This window comes from Oryctolagus cuniculus, chromosome 10 (assembly GCF_964237555.1).
Source record: "Oryctolagus cuniculus chromosome 10, mOryCun1.1, whole genome shotgun sequence".
NCBI classification, from domain to species: Eukaryota; Metazoa; Chordata; class Mammalia; order Lagomorpha; family Leporidae; genus Oryctolagus; species Oryctolagus cuniculus.
The window spans coordinates 66,645,508-66,662,962 of NC_091441.1; the positions used below are offsets into that span (position 1 = coordinate 66,645,508).

Sequence of the window (17,455 nt, forward strand, 5' to 3'; positions counted from 1 at the left end):
TCAGTATGCATTAGGGGAATAATTCTTCAAGCCTTTGTGGAGGACTTCAGGAGTAAATTCACTTCTCTGTATTTGCAAACTAAATGTGAGGCTGGACAGTTTTATTTCAGGCATCACTTTGCAAAATGCTGAGCCAAACGGTGGTGGAAGACAGCAGACTCACTGTCCCCAAGAACCAACACCCATTTTAGGAACTGGATGGACTGTCCCGATACAGGCCCACGGCGTTTCTCTTCTCCAAAACCCAAGAGCCACACTCCTCACTCGGTCAAAGCCGGGGGTGGGGTAGGGTGGGGGGTGGGGGGTTGGGGGAAGATGCCCCACCCCGCGGCAGATGGACCGGTTTAACTGGTTAGAACGACTGAAGCCCAACTAACAAAAAAGGTCTCAACTTCTGTGGCTGAAGAACAGCTTGGCCAGGGCACCAAGAGCAAAACTCCTTTCTTCTTCAAGATCACCAGCCGACCTACCCCAAACCACCCTGGCCAGGATTTGCTTGAGGTAGGTGCATGTCCCACCCAGTCCCTCAAGACTAGGCACTGCGCAGGCGTCCGCAGAGCCACCAGACCTCGGCGCGTTCTCCTTCGGAACCCAGGGGCAGGAGAAGGCGCGGTGCCTTCTGGTTGTTGTAGTTTATTTCCTGGAGGAGAGACCCTCGGGATGACCAGGCTGTGGAGTTCTCAGAACTACGCTTCCCAGCATGCTCCACGCCAGGGCACAGGGCGTGAGCGGAGAGAGGAGGGCCCGGCAAGCCGGCTGCGGCGGGAGGAGGGAGTGCGCGTGCGCGCTGGACCGGCTCGTCCTGTTCCGTCCCAATCATTGTAAACAGGCGGAGGCTGGGCGGGGTGGGAATGGGGCGCCCGAGGCTGGGTAGGGGTGCAGTGCAGGAGGCGGCTGCGGTGGCTGCGGCGGGAGCGTGAGCGGGAGGAAGCGGCGGCTGCGGCGGTGCGGGCGGTCGCGCAGCGGCAGGCACAGGTCAGTCGCGCGAAGCGGTCGCATGCGGGGGTCGCGGGCGATGCCCCTGGCATGCCGAAGGAGCCCGCTCCCGCTCCGGCCTCGCGCCGGAGTCTGTCAGGCAGCGTGCGGGGCTCGGCGCTCGCAGCGGCAGGGTGTGGAGTTGGGGGTGGGGGGCGTGGCTGCCCTTAGTGTGGGTTCCTCCCAGGAAGGCTTCGGCCCCTCTGCTTGCCCGGCTGGGGCCCGTCCGCCCCACTTGCCGGACAGGCCTCCCTAATGGCACCCGCGTTTGTGATGTGCTGCTCTGGGGCCCCTCCCCGCCGGAGTTCCCGGGCCTCCGGAGAGCTGCCCGGGGCACACCTGGCCGGGGAAGAGACCAGCGTCGCTTTCTCAGCCCTCGCTGCGGTGAGTCGCACCCGAGTTCACCTGTCTCCCTGCTCGCCCGGCGCCCTGCGAAACGGCTCTCGGGGTTGCCCACCACTGGCGCTGAGCAAGGGGGCGCCTGGGGGTGCTACGGACCCCAGTTCAGCTTTCAGTGGGAATGGACAGACGGACCTCGAGTGGAAAAGCCCTTTCACCGCTCATTTCCAAGTTCGTTGTGCCAGAACGCTCTTAACTGCGGTCAGCGGTCTCTCTCCTCCCCTTCTCTCTCGGTCTTTAAGTGAATCGCGAGAGTGAAACAGGTTTTTACAGACTGGTTCACACCTCAGGCTTCCCCGAAGTAATTAAGCTGTTTCAAGTTTGCGGATTCGTTACTGCGGAGCTTCCCTCTTGAGCAAGCAGCGTTGTTTGCTCCCAGGCCTAGGAGCCTTCTTGAAGATCATTAAAACTTTAACCCAAGGTACTTCCAGCATTCTTGGAAGAGAAGTACAGGCGTCCGCACAGTGAGTTGGAGCACCACCTTGCCTCATTAGAAAAGCTTTCATGGATTTATTTATTTATTTATTTATTTATTTTTTTTGCTTAATGGAGCGGACATGTTCTAATGCTGCAGTACTTTCGGTGGCATTCCATCCTCCTTGCAGTTATTCATAAAATGTTTTAAGTGGAGTTAAGGAATAGGCCTACTTTTGGTTTGGTGCTAACTTCTAAATGACTCAATCGGACAGTGAATGAGAAAGTAACTTCACTTTCTGTCTTTAAAATTGTTTTGGTGATTTGGTAATACTTTATGGAGTATTTGCCTGAAAAGGAGTAATTACTGTCAGCTTTATTGGCAGAGGGATGGGTTGGAAGTCTGTAGAATGGTTCCCACTTTTCAGGCCCTGTGCCACAGAGCTAAGTGGAGGAGGCTAGTTTAATAGTAACTGTTGAGAAGTAATTCTTTAAACAAAGTATGTAGAAACAATGTAATGCTTGGGTAACCAGACTTGCTGTTCCTACAAAATATTATTTCTTAGAGCTTCCAGAGGGAGCATTTATTCCTTAGTTTAGAAAGAAAGGATATTAGAAGATGCGTGTTAACTTTAATTTGTACAGGTCTGTTTGCGTAGTTGTTCGCTTGGTGAGCACAGGTTGGATCCAAGAACGTAGCCTGAAAGTATACTCTTACTTTTTAAAAAGAATGATCCTTGTTAGATACTTCTATTGGTATAGGTGAGAAGAAGTCAGGAAAAATGCGGATTATTTAAAATACAGGAATTACTTTGTAGGAGGTACTATGCCGGGTGAAGAGGGTTTGAATATGGATAAGGCAGTGTCCCTGCCTTCTGGGTAGTGGAGCTTTTATCTCTTAACTTGAACTGTCAGCAAGTGCAATATGTTTTTGAGATTGCTTTGAGTGGAGAAAGAATGGAGGAATAGCAAGTATACAAAGGAGGTACTGTCAGTTTCTTAGAGAAGCAAAGGAGAGGGTGAGGAAGGGAGCAGTGGTAGAAAAAAACTAGGTGTGGAAGGTGATGAAAACAGGTAGACAGACATAGAAAGAAGGAACCTTTAAGTTGAAGCAGCAGTCTTAAATTTAAATTGCATAGTAGGGTCTGCAGGTGTGAGTAGCTATAGTGCAGGGTGGTGGCCAGACAAAAATTGGGGCAGTAGACAGAGACCAAATTATGGATAGTTTTGTATTACATTGAAGTAATTTCAGCTTTTATCTTTTAAGCAAATAGGAGTCATTGAGACAAGAGAGAGACCAAAGTTGGCTCACTCCATTTTAATTTAAAATTTTGTTACTTTTTAATATTTTCAATTTATTTGAAAGGCAGAGAATGAGATTGAACACCCCGTCCCCTGGTTCACTCCCCAAATGGCTGCAGCAGCCATGGCTGGGTCAGGCCAGAGCCAGGAGCCTGAAACTCCATGTGGGTCTCCAACATGGCTGGCAGGGGCTCAACTACTTGAGCCGTCTTCTGCTGTTTTCGCAGGCACATTAGTAGCAAGCTGAATGGGAATCGGAGTGGCCAGGACGTGAGCTGATGCTCCAGTATGGAATGCTGGCATTGTGGAAGGCGGCTTAGCTCACTGCACCAGAATGCTGGCCCCTCACCCCGTTTTTAACCCCTGCTGTGTGCCATGCACTAAATCAGCTATGTGTTTTGTGTCCTGAAGCTTAAAGAAGGCACAGGTGTGACTGAAGCAGAAATTGAAGAAAAAGGAACTTAGGGCAATGGGAAAGTTGGATAGAGACATGTAGTTGAGAGAGAGCTTGGAAACTTTTTAAGAACTCATAGCTGTTGCATCATTGGTTATTGGGGTAAGTAGCCAAAGATGTGACTGCACAGATAGGTCCTCAAGTGTATTGCATACTATTTTAAGGATTTTAGAGTTTTTTTTTTTTTTTTGAGCGTTATAATAGAGTTTATATTTTTGTTTTTTTTTTTCTTAAGATTTTATTTATTTATTGAGAGGTAGAGTTACAGACAGTGAGAGGGAGAGACAGAAAGGTCTTCTTCCATCCACTGGTTCACTCCCCAAATGGCTACAACGGCCAGAACTGAGCTGATCTGAAGCCAGGAGTTTCTTCGGGGGTTTCCTTCATGGGTGCAGGAGCCCAAGCATCTGAGCCATCTGCTGCTGCTTTCCCAGGTGCATTAGCAGGGAGCTGGATCAGAAGTGGAGCAGGGCTGGCACCGTGGCTCACTAGGCTAATCCTCCGCCTTGCGGCGCCAGCACATCGGGTTCTAGTCCTGGTCAGGATGCCAGATTCTGTCCCGGTTGCCCCTCTTCCAGGCCAGCTCTCTGCTGCGGCCAGGGAGTGCAGTGGAGGATGGCCCAAGTCCTTGGGTCCTGCACCCCATGGGAGACCAGGATAAGTACCTGGCTCCTGGCTTCGGATCAGCGTGGTGCGCCAGCTGCAGTGCGCCGGCCGTGGCGGCCATTGGAGGGTGAACCAACGGCAAAGGAAGACCTTTCTCTCTGTCTCTCTCTCTCTCTCACTGTCCACTCTGCCTGTCAAAAAAAAAAAAAAAAAAAAAAAGAAGTGGAGCAGCCCCAGGACTTGAACCAGCATCCATATGAGTTGGTGGCACTGCAGGCAGCAGTTTTATCTGCTACACCACAGTGCTGGCCCCAAGTTTATGGATTTTTAATCAGAAAAGAGACATGACAAGGTTTTCATTTTAGAAAGATCAGTTTGAAATTGCAGAGTATTGATTTCAGAAGGGGTGAAGAGAAGGTAAGATTGGATGCAGAAAAACTGGCTAGAAGGTTTTCCCAATAATTGAGGTCAAAGATCAGGGTCTAAGGCACTGCCGTTTAGGATTTGGAGGAGTTGGTTAATAGATATTTCAAAAGTAGAATTTGTAGGATCCTGCAACAGTTGCATTTGGGGGCTCAGAGATAATAGATTTTTAACTTGGGTAATTGAATAGACAATGATAAATTATTTTGAGATAGGAAACTCAGGAAGAGGAGCAAGTTTTGAGGAATAACATTTTAACTTTGAGCCATATTGAATGGAAATTGTCTTGAAACATCCGAGGTGGAATCATCTGCTGTGGAGCTGAGCATGTGGGTTTGCAGTACAAGAGAGACTTCTTGATGTGGGAGTCATCAGGCTGAAGTCAGCTGAGAGCAGCTGAAGTCTGAGTAACACTACATAGAAGTGTGTACTGACAGAGTTGTCCTGGAAGCAGGCTGTGGAGGACAACATTTAAAGCCACCTTGAAGAAGAGCTGGAAAAGGAAATTCCCGTGTTTCGGGATGTAGAGAAATCAGGAGAAAATGTCATAGAAGCCAAAATGGGATCATTTTTAGAAGGAAGCTATATAGTCCTTCACAACAGACTCTTCTGAAAAAGTGAACATTAATTTATAAAAGGGAAGTCATACTTTAAGTGCTTTGGGTAGTTGAGCAAAACAAGGATTATTAGGAGCCTATTGAAAATTATAACTAGGAGATTACTGAATTTGGTAACTAAGAGCAACTTTGGTAGATTGGTTAGGTTAGGAGCCAGGTTTCATAACATTTCCCTGATGACAGTGAATATCTTTTCATGTGTTTGTTGGCCATTTGCATATTTTCTGTTGATAAATATATATTTAAGTCCTTAGTCTATTTTTAGGTTGGATAGTTTGTCTTTTTGTTATTGAGTTATTGTAAGAGTTCTTTGGGTATATGATTCATAAATATTTCTATTCTGTAGGTTGTCTTTTTTTAAATATTTTTTTAAAAGATTTATTTATTTACTTGAAAGTCATAGTTATACGGAGAGGCAGAGAGAGAGAGAGAGAGAGAGAGAGATCTTCCATCTGCTGGTGACTCCCCAGTTGGCCGCAATGGCCGGAGCTGCGCCGATCCAAAGCCAGGAGCCAGGAGCTTCTTCCAGGTCTCCCACACTGGTGCAGGGGCCCAAGGCCTTGGGCCATCTTCCACTGCCTTCCCAGGCCATAGCAGAGATCTGGATGGAGAGAGGAGCAGCCGGGTCTTGAACCGGTAGCCGTCTGGGATGCCAGCGCTTCAGGCCAGGGTGTTAACCCACTGTGCCACAGCGCTGGCCCCTGCAGGTTGTCTTTTCACTCTCTTGATAATGCACATAAGTTGTAAATTTGGAAATGTAATCTTTTTTTCCCCCAATTTTTGGTATCAAATCCAAGTTCTCATGATTTATTCTTTCTTCTAAGAAAGTTACAGTTTAATCTTATACTTAGATGTGGACTGATGTTGAGTTAATCTTTGTACATGGTGTGAGACAGGGGTCCAGTGTTTTGTATAACATAATACGATCCAGTTGTTCCCTTCTCATCTGTTGAAGAGACCATTCTTTTCCAATTGGGTGTTTTTGACATTTTTGTTGAAAACCATTTGACCACAGATGTTCAGTTTTCATCCACTGATCTGTGTCTATCCTTGTGCCAGTACCACACATGCTATTTTAATTACTGAAGCTTTGTCGTACATTTTGAAATTGAGAAGTGTGTATTCTTGAGCTTTGTTCGTTTTTTTTTTTTTTTTTTTTTTCCTCTTTCTTTTGTAACTTAGGGCCTCTTACAATTCCTTATGAAACTGAGGATCCATTTCTGGAAAAAAAAAAGTCATTGAAATTTTGATAGGAATTGGATTAAATCTTTAAGTCATTTGAGTAATATTGCTGGCTTGTTAATATTAAGTCTTCCAGTCCATTAACTTGGAATGTCTTTCCGTTTATTTAGATTGTGTTTGATTTCTTTCAGTAATGTTTTTAATTGTCAGTGTTACAAGTTTTTTACTTTGTTGGGTAAATGGATTGCTTTTTCTTGTTTCAGATGCCATAGCACATGAAAAAATTTTTTGTAAGGTTTCATTTTTTTTTTTTTGACAGGCAGAGTTAGAGAATTAGAGAGAGAGAGAGGAAAGAAAGGTCTTCCTTTGCCGTTGGTTCACAGATGGCCTCTATAGCCGGCGTGCTGCCCCAATCTGAAGCCAGCTGCCAGGTACTTCCTCCTGGTCTCCCATGCGGGTGCAGGGCCCAAGCACCTGGGTCATCCTCCACCGCACTCCCGGGCCACAGCAGAGAGCTGGACCGGAAGAGGAGCAACTGGGACAGAACCAGCGCTCCAACTGGGACTAGAACCCAGGGTGCAGGCGCTGCAGGCAGAGGATTAGCCTCGTGAGCCGTGGCGCCGGCCCTGTAAGGTTTCATTTCTGCAATATTTGTTGTTAGTGGATAGATATACAAGTTATTTTCTGTCTTCCTCTTGTATCCTGCAATTTTGTTGAACTCTTTAATTAGCTCCAATAATTTCCTGGTATATTCTTTGGATTATGCCACCTGCAAATAGAGTTTTACTGCTTCTTTCCAATATTGATACCTTTTACTTTTTCCTAACTGTCCAGGCTAGAACTTCCAGTACAAAGTTAAGTAGACTGGCAGATATCTTTGTTTTGCTCTGATCTTGGAAAGAAAGCTTCCAATCTCTCACCAGCAGGTATCATGTGAACTGGGTTTTTTTCTTTGAACCTTTTATTAGTTGAGGAAGTCTCTTCTGTTCCTAGTTTGAGTACCTTATTGAGTATTGAGTGTGTTGCTTAATTTCTACATATTTGAACTTTATTTTGTCATTAATTTTCGATTTCATTTCATTGGGATAAGAGAGCATATTTTATGTGATTTCAAGCTTTTAAAGTTACGCTTGCTCTGTGGCCTGCCATATGGTTTGTCCTGGAGAATGTTCCATGTTTACTTGATATGGCTATGTATTCTGCTGTTGCTGGGCACACTGTTCCATAGATGTCTGTCAGGTCTAGTTGGTTTGAGTGTTGCTCAACACTGTTTCCTTCTTGATCTTCTGTTGAGTTAGTTTATCCATTATTGATTGAGAAGGAGGAGTAATAAAATTTCCAATTATTGTTGAAATGTTTCTCTTTTCAATCCTGTCAGATTTCATTGTGTATATTTTGAGAGTTCTGTTACTAAGGTTCTGTATATTTGTTTATAATCCTCAGCTGGCTGATGGGTTTTTCCATTTATCATTACATGATATTGAAGAGACTGTTTTTCATATTAGCATAGCCATTCTAACTCTCTGGTTACTGTTTGCATGGAGTATCTTTTTCATCGTTTCACTTTCAACCTGCATTTGTGTGTTTGAATTTAAAGTGATTCTATAGGCAGCTTATAGTTTGATCTTTTTAAAAAAATCCACCTGCCATTCTTCCTTTTAATAATAGAGCTTAGTTCATTTACATGTGGAGTAACCACAGGAAGATTTTGTCATATTGTGCTTTGCCTTTTATCTATCATGTCCTTTTAAAAATTATTTATTTGAGAGGGAGGTAGAGAGGGAGAGCTGAATAGAGAGAGACGATTCTCATCAGCTGGGTCACTCTCCAGAAGTATGCAGTAGCTGGAGCAGAGCTGAGATAGAAGCTGGGAGTGCAATCCATGTATCCCACGTGGGTGGTAGAATCCCAGTTACTTTAGCCATTACTGCTGCCACCCAGGGACTGTGTTGGCAGGAAGCTGGCATCAGGAGCCAGAGCTGGGAAATGAACCCAGATATTTCGATGTAGGATAAGGTTGTTTTAACTACTATGATGCACACTCCCTTGTATATCTTAATTTTTGGTCCCTCAGTTCCTCCATTTCTGCCTCTTCTGTTAGATATTTTCCAGTGTACCACTTTAATTCCCTGATGTTTCATTTTGTTAGGTCAAGTTATTTTCTTAATAGTTGCCCTTGGATTACAGTTAGCATCTTAATTTAATGGCAATCTAGTTCAGGCTTATACTAACTTAATTTCAATACTGTGAAAAGCTTTATTTCTATATATATCCCTACCTCCTTCATGCTGTTACTCTCTCAAGTTGTATCTTTATGCATAGTATGCTCATCAACACAGATTTACAGTTTTTGTGCAGTTGCCATTTAAATCATATAGGAGAAAGATGGGGCCTGCCATTCATTACATACCAGAGTGCCTAGTTCAAGTCCTGGCTACTCCACTCTTTTGGTTCAACTTCCTGTCAGTGCACCTAGGAATGCAGCAGATGATGGTTCAAGTACTTGATTTCCTGCCACCTGTGAGGGAGACCCAGATGGAGTTCCTAGCTCTTGCCTTGGGCTGGCTCTTGTGACCATTTGGGCAGTGAACCAGTAATGGAAAATCTCTCCATCTCTCTATCTCCTTTCCTCCCTATCTGTCCATCTCTCTGCCTTTCAAATAAATAAATAAATCTCTAAAAATAACATAGGAGGAAAAATACATTTATACTGTCTTTTGTGTTCTTTATTGCTTCTTTCTGTTACTGTCTAGTGTCCTTCAACTACAGCGTGAAAGATTCCCTTTACTATTCCACTCCCAGCCCCGCCTGTAGTATTTCTGTGGTGCATCTACTATGTCTTCATCTGGGAATCCCTTAAAAAAAAAAAAAAGATTTATTTATTTGAAATTCAGAGTTCCAGAGGAAGGGGAGTGGGGTAGAGAGAGAGAGCTCGATCTTCCATCTGCTGATTCACTCCCCATATGGCCACATCTGCCAGGACTGAGCAGGGCTGAAGCTAGGAGCTTCTTCTGGGTTTCGCACATGGGTGGCAGGGGCTTAAACACAAGGGCCATCTTTCACTGCTTTTCCCAGGCCATTAGCAGGGAACTGGATAAGTGGAGTAGCTGAGATACAAACAGGTGCCCATGTGGGATGCTCGTGTTGCAGGTGGCATCACACAAGTCGGCTCCTGGGAAAGTCTTTTTTTTTTGACAGGCAGAGTGGACAGTGAGAGAGAGGGACAGAGAGAAAGGTCTTCCTTTTTGCCGTTGGTTTACCAACCAATGGCCGCCGCAGCTGGCGCGCTGCGCCTGGCGCACTGTGCTGATCCGATGGCAGGAGCCAGGTACTTCTCCTGGTCTCCCATGCTGGTGCAGGGCCCAAGGACTTGGGCCATCCTCCACTGCACTCCCTGGCCACAGCAGAGAGCTGGCCTGGAAGAGGGGCAACCGGGACAGAATCCTGCGCCCCGACCGGGACTAGAACCCGGGGTGCTGCCACTGCAGGTGGAGGATTAGCCTAGTGAGCTGGGGCGCCAGCCTACACCCTCTTTTGTGTTGAGTGTCAGGCTTTCCATGTGTAGAAAATTGCTGGGTGAAAAAGACATCTTTCACTTACGGTTCTTTCATTTTAAAATATATTTTATATGTGCTATGTGTTCATATCCTTTACTCATTTTCCTTTTCTTTTTTTTAAATTATTTTTGTAAGTTATTTGGCGTATTTAGTGCCATTAATTATTTCCAGATGTCTTGTTGGTCTTTTGAGTTTATGGTTAAAAATGAAGGTCTTTTCAAATAGAAAATTAAAGAAAAAGCATGAGGAGCTATTATTTTTTTTGCATGAGGAGCTATTTGTCCAGATATTTTTATCTCTTGCTTTGTGTCGGGGCAATCGCACGAAGGTTGAGGTGCTCAGGCAGAACCCATAGCCGTGGTCCAGGCACAGAGCTTGGACCTGGTTTGTCCAGCTTAGCCCATACACTCTCCATCAGTTTATCTCCCAGTTTCTTTACAGAGTGATGGGTGCTGGATGAGATGCAAACACATTAAGTTTATATTTTGAGAAAGATTGTACCCATGGTTCATGAGGTGAAAAGTGTCTCTTACCTCTCCCTTTTCCTCAGCCATCTGAGAGCCCTCTGGAGTTAACAGCTTAGTATTTCCTTGTCTGTTTTTCTATTATTTTTATAATATTTTCTAGTATTTCCTTGTATATATTTTATACAGTACAAGCAAACATTTGGGTGTAAATGTGTGCATATTCTAAACAGCCACAGTGGGCATATATTTGCTGAATACTGGCAGTGTAGCAGATGTTGGATCTGTTCTTTACATTTGAGTGAAGTTCTTCACACTGGTTACCATGAAAGCTTATACACATACTTAACTATGCTTTTGCATTAAATGTTACTGAAATTAAAAATAGTGGTAGAACTCATTTGGAGTTGCTTTTAGAGCTTACACAGCAGTTCATCATCAAGTGAATGTTAAATTAATTAAAAAGTACTAAAAATCATGAGGGAGGTATTATAGGCTGAGAATGAAACTGCAGGCCATTTCTCTTGTTTAAAAATGAGGTGTTTTTGTATCACTGGACTTTTTCTCTTAAGCTTTTCTATATATAGTGACCTTTCACAATCTGCCAGTGATTGGTGCCTTTAGATAAATGCACCTGGATAAGGAACTGTACTGAGAAATAAGGGATCGGGGATGGGAGGGGAGAAAAGAAGAGAAGAGAAAGTTTTTAGGGGAAATTCAAAAAAGTGAGGTAATACGTTTAAGATGTTAGCACTTTTCAGTGGGTTCCTTCCAAAATAGAAGTATGAATCAGTAAGTTTGACTTTGTGCCTAGGAACATTACAGGGAGAAATTTCAAATACGAAACTGAAGAAAAACATAATTAAGTCCATTTTGTTAAGCTACTACCAGGGTAACAAATGATTGAAAGGCAACCAATAACCCTCTGTTTTTCAGCAAAGTTTAGCTTTTTAAGAAAGCCAACATATTGTGACACTAGAGCTTCCTCCAGTTTTCCTCAGGTTATTAAAAGTGTTTTGAGGGGCTGACGCTGTGGCGCAGCAGGTTAATGCCCTGGCCTGAAGCGCCGGCATCCCTTATGGACGCCAGTTCGAGTTCGAGTCCCGGCTGCTCCACTTCCGATCCAGCTCTCTGCTATGGCCTGGGAAAGCAGTAGAAGATGGCCCAAGTCCTTGGGCCCCTGCACCCACATGGGAGACCCGGAAGAAGCTCCTGGGTCCTGATTGGCGCAGCTCCGGCTGTTGCAGCCAATTGGAGAGTGAACCATTGGATGGAAGACTTTCTCTCTCTCTCCCTCCCTCCCTCCCTCCCCCTCCCCCTCCCTCCCCCCTTCCCCCTCCCTCTCCTCTCTGTAACTCTGACTTTCAAATTAATAAATAAATCTTAAAAAAAAAGTGTTTTGATTGTATAAAAATTGTGTGCAGTTAACTGAAGCCATAAAAGTCTACTTTCCTTACTGCAGGGTTAAGTGATGGACTAGTTTTAAATGTTGATGACCAATCACAGAACAGAATCTGTCTGCTAGCTCTGTGTGTGTGTGTGTGTGTGTGTTGGGGGGGAGGGGATGGGGGAGGGAGAGGGAGGGAGAGAGAGGGGAGAGAGAACAGTTTTACAACAAATAATAGTATCTATTACAAGTTTGTCCTCTGTATCTATGAATTCAGCCATGGGTTAAAAGTGTTTAAAAAGAAATGCATCTGTACTAAACTTGTACCAACTTTTTTCTTATTGTTCCCTAAAGAATAGAGCATAACAACTGCTAACATAACATTTAGGTTGTTAGGGGTTGTAAGTCATCTAGGGATGGTTAAAAGTCTATGGGAGGGTATATAGAGGTTATGTGCCATTTGTGGGACTTCAGTATCCCTAGATTTTGATACCCGTGGGGGTCTGGCAGATACCTGAAGCCATAATGTGTGGGATTTCATTTTTGCACTTTCCTTTTTTTTTTTTTGAAAGGCAGAGTGGACAGTGAGAGAGAGAGAGAGACAGAGCGAAAGGTCTTCCTTTTCTGTTGATTCACACCCCAATGGCCATTGCGGCCGGCGCACCGCGCTGATCCGATGGCAGGAGCTAGGTGCTTCCTCCTGGTCTCCCATGCGGGTGCAGGGCCCAAGGACTTGGGCCATCCTCCACTGCACTCCTGGGCCACAGCAGAGGGCTGGACTGAAAGATGAGCAACCCGGACAGAATCCGGCGCCCCGACTGGGACTAGAACCCTGGGTGCTGGAGCCGCAGACAGAGGATTAGCCTAGTGAGCCGCGGCGCTGGCCTTAATTTGCACTTTTCTAATGACAGATGATGCTGAACTTTTTTTTTTTTTTTTCCATGTGCCTATTTGCTGTTTTTCTCTTTGGTGAGATGTCAGTTTAGGTCTTTTGCCCATTTTTAATTAAAAAAGGGTCATTCATTTTCTTATTGTTGAGTTTTATGTGTTCTTTGTATATTTTGGAGAATAGTACTTTATTATTTTATTTGTGTTACTGTAAATATTTTGTCCCAGTCTTTGGCTTGTCTTCATTTGTTTGGTCTTATGTCTGTGGATTTTTATGTTCAACTTCCTGCTGTTCCTCTTTCCTCTCCTTTTCCTGCAAAAATATTAAGTAAAGAAACCAAGTTGTGTAAGCCACAGATTTTGTGGCTTAGTCTGATAAGGTTTTGTTTGTTTATTTTTTTCAGGGATGGTGTGTGTTCTCCCTGCCCCCACCTTGTGACATTAGCAGCTGCTGATGATCATTGTCAACGGCCATTTCTTATTTGCCTGTAAAGTGGTGATTTTCTTTCTTATTAGCTGGAAGGTTTTGACAAAGAGAAACTTGGTTGTATCAGCACTTTACATAGGAAAGTCAGGGTAAATGTTGATGTTTCTTTTCCTCTTTGTTTGCCAGCTATTCAAAAGAGTACTGTGGTTCTTTAGCATCCTCCAGAGGTGACCAGTGACCTTTATTTTTGAGTATCCTTATTAACACCTAGGTTTTTTTTTTTTTTTTAAGAGTTCTTTATTTATTTGAGAGGTAGAGTTAGAGGGAGAGACAGAGAGAAAGGTCTTGCATCCATTGGTTCACTCCTTAAATGGCTACAATGGCTGGAACTGAGCCGATCCAAAGCAGGAGCCAGGATCTTCTTCCAGGTCTCCATGCGGGTGCAGGAGTTCAAGCACTTGGGCCGTCTTCTACTGCTTTCCCTGGCCGTAGCAGAGAGCTAGATCAGAAGAGGAGCAGCCGGACTCGAACCAGTGCCCATATGGGATGCCGGCACTGCAGGCATTGGCTTTACCCGCTACACCACAGCGCTGGCCCCAACACCTAGTTTTAAACATACTTGATGCACTTTAGGTCATTTCAGTTGCTAGTGTTATTGGTGTTCACGTTGTCCCATCTTTGGGGAGGAAAATTTTCCAGATTGAGTCCCGAGTCCTTTTGACTCTACACATCTTTGATCACATCTTCCTTTCTTCTGTGACTGTTGTTTCAACCTTATCTGTTCCTGTCTTCTCTTAGACTTGTAATAACAGAAATACAGGACTTCAAAAAGCTCTTGGGAAATAGATTTAAAAAGTAAGAACAGGGGCTAGTAGTGTGGCTTGGAGGGTTAAGCTGCCTACTGCAATGCCAGCAATCTAAATTAGCACTGGTTCGTGTCCTGGCTACTCCACTTCCTATCCAGCTGCCTGCTAATGCTCCTGGGAAGGCAGTGGAGAATGACCCAAGAGCTTGGGCCCCTGCACCCACATAGGAGATCCAGATGGAGTTCCTGGCACCTGGCTTCAGCCTGGCTTAGTTCTGGCTGTAGTGGCCATTTGAGGTGTTAACCAACAGATGGAAGATTTCTGTTTCGCTCTGTAACTGCCTTTTGGGTAAAATAAAATTTTTTTTTGAAAACTAAGAACAAAACATACAAACTTTATTCCATCAAGTTCAAAATACTTTTTTTTTTTTAAAAAAGATTTGCTTTATTTACTTGAAAGGCAGAATTAGGAGGAGAGATAGTGGCCTTCCATCCAGTGGCTCACGACCCAAATAACCACATTGGTCGAGGCTGGGTCAGGCTGAAGCCAGGAGCCTAGGACTCCACCTGAGTTTCCCGTGTGGGTGGCAGGGGCCCAAGTACTTGGCCCATCTTCTGCTACTTTCCCAGATGCATTAGCAGGAAGCTGGACAGGAAGCAGATTAACTGGGACTCCAACCAGTGCTCATATGGGGTGCTGGTGTTACAGGTGGCGATTTAAATCACTGCTCCACGATGCTGGTCCTAATTTCAAGATGTCAATGATGATGCCAGCTTTTCAGTTCATCCCTGAACAGAACAAGGGTCATGAGAATAGAACTATATCAATGCAAGCTCTTTTATAAGTACTTAGTTTCATCTACTACATTGGATTCTTTTTATCTAAAAGGAGAAACTCAAAGCTATTCTCTACCCTTCACAACACTTCTGACACCTAATGTGCGGGGGATTTCACTCCATCCATCAGTTATCCAGTTCTTGGCAGAGACTCACTGAGTGTCCTACAGTTGAACTCACTTCTGGCACTAACTGCTCTGCTGCAGAGTCAGTGCAGACTTCAGGTTAAGGGCGTAGTTTCAGGAGGCTGTCCCCCAATTAAGAGGACACTCACAAGTACCGGGTCCCCAGGTTACCCCTAACTCTGCCAGCCTACAAACTGGAGGTTCCCATAACCCCTTCCTCAGGTTTGAGGATCTGAGAGAATAGCTCAGGAGCCAGGGAAACAGTTTACTTACTATTACAAAGGAGATTTTAAAGGATAAAAATGAACAGTCAGCTGAAGGGTAAGTGGGTGTGAAGCCTGGAAGGGTCGTGGGCGTGGAGTTGCTGTCCCTGTGGGAATTGTGTGTGCCCCTGCTCCAGCAGGTGGATGCCTTCTTGCTCACCTCCCCAGGAGCTCTCTCAGCCTCTTCCTTTGGGGACTTTGTGGATGTTGATTCTGCAGGCTTGATGGCTTACATCGCTGGCCACATTGAACCCAACCTCTGGCCTCTTTCACATGACTGCTTCCTCTGGCAACAGCCCCGTGCTCCAAGAGTCATGTCCTTGGCATAAACGTAGTTATGGTCAAAAGGGGCTGCTTATGAATAACAAAAGATGCCCCTCCCACCCCTGTCACTCAGGAAGTTTGAGGGTTTTATTGGGAGCTCTGTAGCAGGAACTAGGAATGAAGACCAAATATATATTTCTTATTACATCACAATATTGTGACAGCTTATGGGCCGTTTCAAAAAATAATACACAAGCAAAAGAAAAAACAATATTTTTATTACACTCTTAACTGTACTAATGATTTTTATGTGCCCCTGGGGCGCTATGTCTTCTAATACCTGTAATTAGATTGGACGTCACTATCCTCATTTCTTGTTCCATGTTGATTTCCACATGCTACTTGTTTATTTTTTTTTGGTCACACTACCCCAGAAAGCTTCACAAAGATAGGTTATCATCAAGAAGAATGTAGTATAATCTAATGTTGAAACTGAACTTCTTTTAAAAATTTTAATAGTACCTTTTTTCTTTTAATTTTAACTTTATTCAAAAGGCAGAGAGAGATAGATGATATTTTACCCAATGGTTCACTCCCCAAGGCCCACAATGGGGCTGAGCCAGGCTGAAGGAGCCTGGAGCTCATTCTGTGTCTTCCATCTGGGTATAGGAACCCAAAGACTTGGGCCGTCACCTGCTGCCTCCCAAGGTGTTCATTAGCAGAAAGGTGAATGGGAAACGGAGGTGGGACTCCAATCCAGGCTCTTTCATGGGATGTGGGAATCCCAAGTAACAGCTTAACCTGCTGCACCACCATCCCAGCCCCATGCATTCTTGATCCTGTTAGTTTTTTCTTTTTGGCAGTTTCGTTTCGTTTCGTTTCGTTTCGTTTCGTTTCGTTTCGTTTCGTTTCGTTTCGTTTCTTTTCTTTTCTTTTCTTTTCTTTTCTTTTCTTTTCTTTTCTTTTCTTTTCTTTTCTTTTCTTTTCTTTTCTTTTCTTTTCTTTTCTTTTCTTTTCTTTTCTTTTCTTTTCTTTTCCTTTCCTTTTCCTTTTCCTTTTCCTTTTCCTTTTCCTTTTCCTTTTCCTTTTCCCCTTCCTTCCTTCCTTCCTTCCTTCCTTCCTTCCTTCCTTCCTTCCTTCCTTCCTTCCTTCCTTCCTTCCTTCCTTCCTTCCTTCCTTCCTTCCTTCCTTCCTTCCTTCCTTCCTTCCTTCCTTTCTTATGTATTTGAAAGGCAGAATCACAGAGAGTGAGAAACAGAGAGAGAGAGGTCTTCCATCCATTGGTTCACTCCACAAACGGTCAGAGCTGGGCCGATCTGAGGTCAGCAGCCAGGAATTCCTTCCAGGTCTACCACGTGGGTGCAGAGGACCAAGGACTTAGGCTATTCTTTGCTGCTTTCCCAGGCTCATCTGCAGGGACTTGAACCAGAGCCTATATGGGATGCCAGTGCTGCTTTACCAGCTGCTCCATAGTGTCGGCCCTTATTTTGTCATTTTGGAATAGTATGCTTAAATTGCAATTTCTTGGGATTCCAGTTTTTGACATCATGTGTTAACTAGATATGATAGGTTAGGATTTAGGTTCCTACACCCTTCCCATAGTTCCCTGCCTTTAGTGCTCCCCTCTGATCCTGTCATGATGGCTGATTAAATCAACATTTGTTTTCAGTGTATGTTGCTAATTGCTCCTTGTTTTCATTTGCTTTGTTCTTGTGAACAAATGTATTCCCAAAGTTCCAGCTACTCTGTGACACACCTTTGCACGCAGTCAGATGTGTCAGTACCCACTGTTCCTCTGAGCTGTGCTCCTCCTGTCCCACTGTGGAGTGCTTGGCCATGGTTGCCTTTTCCTGGGGCTTCCCTGGTGCTCTCCAGCTTGCATCTGGCCTTCCTGTGCATAGTATCCTGCCTTGCTTTTGTACGGATTCTGAAGAAGGTATATGAGGAGTATCTTCTTGAGACTGTGAGTCTGAGAATGGCTTTATTTTACTCACACACTTGAATGCTTGTTGGAACTCGTTTTCTTTCAGAGTTTGGAAGATACCTCATTGATGTGTTTAAGCTTC

General features: G+C 44.5%; 1 protein-coding gene across 2 annotated transcripts in view; it reads left to right on the plus strand.

Annotated features, from left to right (window-relative positions):
* The first annotated feature begins 751 nt into the window (after window positions 1-751).
* Window positions 752-17,455, plus strand: part of RALBP1 (ralA binding protein 1) — a 44,690-nt gene continuing 27,986 nt past the window's right edge. For both annotated transcript variants that reach the window (XM_008261040.4, XM_051852157.2), the window contains exon 1: window positions 752-975. The gene's annotated coding sequence lies outside the window, so the exon portion shown is untranslated. The remainder of the gene's footprint in view (window positions 976-17,455) is intronic.